Source organism: Tenrec ecaudatus, chromosome 5 (assembly GCF_050624435.1).
Source record: "Tenrec ecaudatus isolate mTenEca1 chromosome 5, mTenEca1.hap1, whole genome shotgun sequence".
Classification (NCBI taxonomy): domain Eukaryota; kingdom Metazoa; phylum Chordata; class Mammalia; order Afrosoricida; family Tenrecidae; genus Tenrec; species Tenrec ecaudatus.
Genome location: NC_134534.1, coordinates 101,625,850 through 101,632,735, shown reverse-complemented (window position 1 = coordinate 101,632,735; position 6,886 = coordinate 101,625,850). Strand labels below are relative to the sequence as shown.

General features: G+C 40.6%; 1 non-coding gene across 1 annotated transcript; it reads left to right on the top strand.

Moving 5' to 3' along the window:
- The first annotated feature begins 3,160 nt into the window (after positions 1 to 3,160).
- LOC142449738 (small nucleolar RNA SNORA84) lies at positions 3,161 to 3,293 on the top strand. Its single transcript, XR_012784852.1, has one exon. It is a non-coding gene; the product is annotated as a small nucleolar RNA SNORA84 (small nucleolar RNA).
- The last annotated feature ends 3,593 nt before the right edge of the window (positions 3,294 to 6,886 follow it).

Genomic DNA, 6,886 nt, shown 5'->3' with positions numbered 1-6,886 from the left:
CTCCTCCCACCCTCAGCCCCTCAGATGGAATTGGATATACAAGAGCAAAATCACAATGAGTGAATCACACACAAAGCAGGTCACGGAGTGGTGGTAGGAGGGGCTCTCACCTGTGATAAGCTCAGCAATCCTCCACGTGAGGCAGAGGAAACACACGTGGGGAAGTTCCCAGTCCCGTGTTTTTCCAGGCCCTCCAGTTTGTTTTGCTCAACAACATGCTCTTTCCCCTTGTTCTTCTATTAGACAACACCCCTTTCTTTCTCTCTTAGAAATGCCCAACCCCCCAATTTATGATTTTCCCCCGATAAATGCCCCATACCATTGTCTTGTCCCATCTAACTCAGTATAACATTTTTATCCATCCCCCACACTGTAATAACATTTATATTTGACCAGGAATATCTAGTTCAGTTGTGCAAAACCAGAGAAGGTCAGGAAAGGGTCGGTGAATTTCTAAATAAAAAGACAATAGAAAAATCAGAAGATGTTTGTGTAGCCACAACCTTAATTCAAAGATATTCACGCTTTCTCCCCTTGGCCCTTTAGCCACACTACCACCACCATCACATCACACAAGCTGTACCAGCATGCTTCAGGGTCTCTTCTAATCAGTAGATGGGAATCAGGGTTGTACTTGCAAAGCTGTATCCAATCACAGTGATTTACAAAATCTCTAATGAATTTCTCTTTCTATCTGCTTTGACTGTGAGCTTTGTGCATCCAGTGAACGGGAGTCAAGGTAGCCGCATGCGTTATTTGGGCTCTTTCTACAAAAAAATGAAGAGGTAAGGACGTTTGTCTTGTATGGCTCACTCAATCCTCCCATTTGGTACCTGTGGTAGTTACTTAATTTCATGTGAACTTGATAAATAAGTGTAGGGTTGGAGTCTAGCCTGTCATTCAGGTCACAGCTTGATGATGCCTCCTTGTGGGCATGGCCTTCTCAGGAGGATTCTGGGAACTTTCTCTCTTTCTCCTTGGAGAAAGAGTCTCTCTCTCTCTCTCCCTTTGTCTTCCTGCTGGTAAGCCATGAGGAGGCTTGCTGAGAGACTTGTGAGGAGCCTCTCTCTCTGCACTTCCTGTTGAAGAGCCACACTGAGCTGGAGTTGCCACATGGAGACCCACACCAGTGCTGAGATGCTTCCATCCCTGGATCCACACAACTTTTCACCCACTGGCCTGTGATCTTTCTGCATTTTGCATCATTGCATGTGTTGTATGAGTTTGAAGAGAGATGTATAGATGAGTATTGGAGTTTGGGGCCCAATATTAGACTTATATAAGGACTCTATCCGGACTGGGATATTTTCTTAATATACAATTACCTTTTGACACAAAGTTCTTTCTTATGCATGTATGAGTGTCTCTGGAAGTGTTTCTCTAGTCAACCCAGAATAACACAGTACCTTGTAGCCCAAATAGGAAAGGCTAGGTATGAAAGAGAATGGAGAGCATAGTTCTAATCCCAAATCTGATAATATGTTACCTAAACTTTGGATATAGTGAAACCACTGAGAAATAGCACTTAATAGGACTGTCTTGTTTCTCTGGGTCTCACCGTGTTCTGCCTGAGACAATGGCAGTCTTACCATTTCTCTATTGCTTATTTTAGTGGAACTTAATAAAAAACTTAAACTTTTGTTCATCAAAATATTTTACCAAAATGTGAAAAGTTGGAGAATGTCTTCAGAAACCATACCTGCAATAAGAGTCTAATGACCAAAATATTTATAAAATTTTAACAACAAAAAGACAGCTCAATCATAAAGTGGAAAAAGGACATGAATAAACATTTCACCAAAGAAGCATTCAAATAGCCATCAAACACCTGAAGAGATGCTCTCCATCATTAGCCATCACATAGAATCAGATCAGATATCAAATGAGAAACCATTTCATGTCCCACTAGGATGACTATGATACACAAATAAGCAGAAAATAAATGTAAATAAGGATGTGGGGAAATTAGATCCCTTATTTATTCCTGGTGGGAATGCAAAATGGTACATCTACTATCAAAATCTGTGAAAGCTCCTCCAATGCCTAAAACTATAACGCCAATCCAGCACCTTGACTCCTAGGTGCACACTCCATGGAAACGCAAATAAAGACTTGTCCACCAATGCTCATCACAACCCTATTCTTAGTATCCAAAAGGTAGATGCACCCTAAACATCCATCAACAGATATTTAAACAGAATGTGGCAATACCAATACAATGGAACCCTAATCAGCGAACAACAGAAATGAAGCCTTGATACATGCTACAGTACAGATAGAATTATGCTGAGTGCAATAGTCCATTACAAAAGGATAAACATTGGATGTCTCATAAAAATGACAATAAGAGGAAAATATATAGAGACCCCTGTTTGTAAGTGGTTGTAGGAGCAGGAGCGAAAGGTGAATGCAGGGTTAACCAAGATACAAAAATCACACCGATTAGGGGTGGAGTTGCATACCTAATTGTTATCATGGCTGCCCATGAGTTGTGCACATATACCAAGTTGAACTGGCAAAAGTTGTGTGATAGAAATATTTACAATATGAAAAATGAAAAAAGAATGTTTGCTAAGGCTGCTTCTACAAGCCTTAGCAGATTTGGTTCCTGGGTTTGGAAGTTTTGTAACCACTGTGCTATCCGGGATCCCACATAGATAGTTCTTAAAAGAGCATAGTATTCAAGGAAGCCCTAGTGGCATAGTGGCTACATGTTGGGCTGCTATCTGCAAGGTTTGCAGTTCCAAACCAGTTGCTCCATGAGAGAAAGATGAGGTTTTCCTCATACAGTCTTGGAAACTCACAGAGGAAGTGCTGCTCTACTCTACAGGGTTGCCAGGAATCAGAATTGGCAGTGAGTTTGGTTTTGGTTTTAAGCTAACGTAATTTTTGGATATTTGTAGGGGCTGTTTTTGGGTTCAGTTATATAGATTATGATAGGGTCATAGATTCAGGGGTTCTTCCCCACTCCTGCGACTCCAAACAGTCATGGAGTCTATGAGCATTTGAATGTTTGTTCTACCATTTCTGTCCTTTGATCAGAATTTTTCTTCGGAATCTTCAATGAAAATGCAGTCTGCAAGGGCATCAGTTAGAAATCATTAGCCACTCTGCAGGAGAAAGATGGGGTTTTCTGCTCCCATAAAGAATTATAGTCCTTGCCCTGTGGTGGCTGGGTGCTGTTGTTCAAGTACAGCTTTCCAGTGATGGCAATGGGCCAGAGAAATACTGTGATGTATGCATGGAGGCTGTTCCCTTTCAGCAGCCTCCATAGCCCGGTCACTGGTACATGGGAAGAAGAGAAACCTAAAGGAGCAATTCTCTTCTGTTCTCTGAGGTCACAATGACTCGACGGCAGTGAATTCTGTTTTTCAGGTGGTGCGTGAATAAATATTTTTACTTTAATGTGTTAAATTAAAAAAAAAGAATTATAGTCTTGGCATCACACAGAGGTAGTTCTACACTCTCCTACAGGGTTGCTATGAGTAAGAATTGACTTGATGGCAAGGAGTTTGGATGTTGTTGTTGGATATACGGGATCAAAGTGACAACAGATATTTGAAAGGGTAGCTAGAAAGCCGAGAGGGCCGTCATTGTATGCTCACAGAGGAACAACAGCTCTGGAAAGGAGGGTGAGTACAGTCACACGACCCCAAGAATGTGATCCATGTTCCTGAGTTGCACATGTGGGAACAGTTGCATTAGGGTGTGCTTTGCTGGGTACAGTCTCAACAACCACAAAATAAAATTTAAAAAAAGAAAATGAAGATGTTAGATTCCTTCTGTGTTTTGCATTATAGAACAGAAACCTAATTCAAAGAAAATATCTTATATGAAAGTGTTCCATTTAAAAAAGAAATGCTCAATGACCACAGATGCGCATGGAAATCCCATGGCTTCTTTGTGCGCTAGAAACAAGCTTAGGCCTGGCTTCCCTTGCCTGTCTTCCTCGTCATGACATTTTAAGTCAAAAAAAATACTTCTTAAAAGCTGCCTCATATTCAGTATCTATTACATGTCAGAGAGTTTACATATATTAGCACAGATGCTCACAGGAATCCTGTGAGATGGACTTAGTTACCCATTGTTGAGATGTGTCCACTTGCCTGAAACTCTCATTGTTTTAATAAGCAGCAGGGATAGAATTGGAACCTAGTCTTTTCCACTGAGATGCAACCTGCCAGAAAAAAATCATCGTGGTGGCTGATACAGGAGGACTTTTGTGGAAGGCATGTGCCATCCTTGATCAAGAATAGGAGTAAATAAGGGAGGGGCTGAAATGCCTAGATGTGCTCATTCGGTGGGTTTTCCCCTTCAGGGTCCAAAATGGTCTTTAAAAAACATTTAGCCAAGGCCTCAATGTGTTTTACCAAACACTTTACCCCTTGATTTTTAAACCCATGTGTTATTTTAGGAATAACAGAAACCACATGTCTCTGACATATTTACCCTTAAATCGTCAAGATGTTGTTTTGTCAGAACTTTTTGATGTTTTCTGAGATTTTTTTTTAATGGAGCTTTCCTTGAAGCAGCAAACACACATCACAAATAAATTAGAACAAGGAAAAGACTAAACTGGGATCTAGTCTCAGACAGGCTGTATGGGATGGATTTGCAACTTGGAAAATTATGTCATTCTTCCTTTGCCTCAGGAGGAGCTGAGAATAGAATTTGGTGCCAATGGTCATTTCACAATTGCCTATTTGTTTACAGTTTCAGAGAAAGACATGAAAATGTTAAATTTGCTGAGAAATATTGTGCCAAACTAAGAAATACTAAAAAAAAAACTGTTCCTACAAAATTATTGGGAAAATCGATTGGCCAGTTCATGAGATTTGGTGAAGCTTAAGTCTTAAAGTGAAAGACTCTTAGAAGGAGGATCCATTTGGGGAAGATCTTATCACTCTGTTCAAAGTGTCTCATGTTTTCTCTTACTGGGGTGCCAGCCCTTCAAGGTACTCAAAGTCTGCCTGCATGTTGGGTGGACTATGCTACGATCACCATTCATGCAAATTACTCCCCCAGAATTTTGCTGAAGACATAGACATCTTCTCAAGACAACTCCACTCAATATCAAGAGCAGGCAATGTCGCAAGTAATCGATTGGGGGAGGGGAATGTATACCACCAGGATTTCAAACAATAGTAAGGTCACCTGTGGTGGACACGTCTTTGAGAGTTTCCAGACTAATGATAGACTAGAAAGCAAAGTGTGAAAATCTACTGGCAAAAATAAACCAACAAAACCCTCTGGATAAGAGAACATTTCAATTCCTGCAGGAAGACATCATGTTTGGTGAAGTAGAGGGCCAGTGAGGGCAAGGGAGCCCTCAGTGAGATATATTGACACTGGAGCTGCAATGATAAGCTCGAATACATGGTGGTGCAGGCCTTGGCAACACGTACGGTTGTCGCAAGTTGGAATTGACTCATCAACAGCCATCTATCATCTACATGTACCTTTATTTTATAAACACACACACACACAATATTTCCATTCATACATACCCAGGCTTATTCCCTCAAAAGTAGATAGATGAGTGGATAACTACAGACAAATTCTCTCAGTAGTATAGTTGTGTTCATTTCCTTTGGCTGCCTTAAGAAAAGAATCGTCTAAACAAAACACTGGCTTCCAAGGGGATCTGTTGGGACAGTTAAATTCAGGGCTGTGAGGTTAGCTCAAAAGGTATGGAGGCTATTTCTTTTGAGAATACCAAAGAGGTAATCTATTTTTTCTTAGTTGGGATTTAATACATATATCATATCATTCCACATTTCAGTCACATTGAGTAGCATGCTACCAAATCAGTTACCAGTGTTTTTCTGCATAGACTCTTTGAGATCATCTCCCTTTAACCCCCACACACCACCACCACCACGGTACCCTTCACCCCCTAAATCCCTTATTCTATTTGCTGTCCCTATATTTTCATCAATACCGGACTTCATGTACCAAAAAATGCAAAAGCTTATAACACAGCTTTTAGAGGGTGACCTCCATTGACATAACAACTCTGAAATACACACTAAATAAACAAAATGGAAGAAAACAATACAAACCAAAAATGCAGAAAATTTTGGAAACCAGATCATGTCTAGCCTGCATCATAGAGGGGATCTACTGACAAAGTTTTAACTGTTCAGGCCAGATTTATGCCTTTTTTTTTGGTGACAAGAACATTGTTTTATTACTTCTATGATTTCTTTGGTAGTAAGTTGCTTGTTTGATTTTTAAAATTATTTTATTGGGGGCTCACACAATTCTTATCACAATCCATACATACATTCATTGTGTCAAGTACATGTGTACATTTGTTGCCATTATCATTCTCAAAACATTTGCCTTCTACTGGAGCCCTTAATATCGGCTGCTCATTTTTCGCCTCCCTCGCCACTCCTCCCTACCTCATGAACTCTTCATAATTCATAAATTATTATTATTTTGTCATATGTTACACTGTCTGAGGTCTCCCCCGCCCTCTTCTCTGCTGTCCATACCCCAGGGAGGAGACTATATGTAGATTCTTGTAATCAATTTCCCCTTTCTACCCCACATTCTCTCCATCCTCCAGGCATCGTCACTCTCACCACTGGTCCTAAAGAAGTCATCTGTCCTGGATTCCCTGTGTTTCCAATTGCTATCTGTACGAATGTACATCCTCTCATCTAGCCAGATTTGTAAGGTAGAATTGGGATCATGATAGTAGAGGGAGGAAGCATTTAAGAACCAGAGGAAAGTTATATGTTTCATCATTGTTACCAGGCACCCTGACTGGCTCATCTCCTCCCCAAAACCCTTCTGTAAGGGGGTGTCCAGTTGGTTACCAATGGGCTTGGTGTCTCCACTCTGCACTCACTCACATTTATGATGATATGATTTTTTT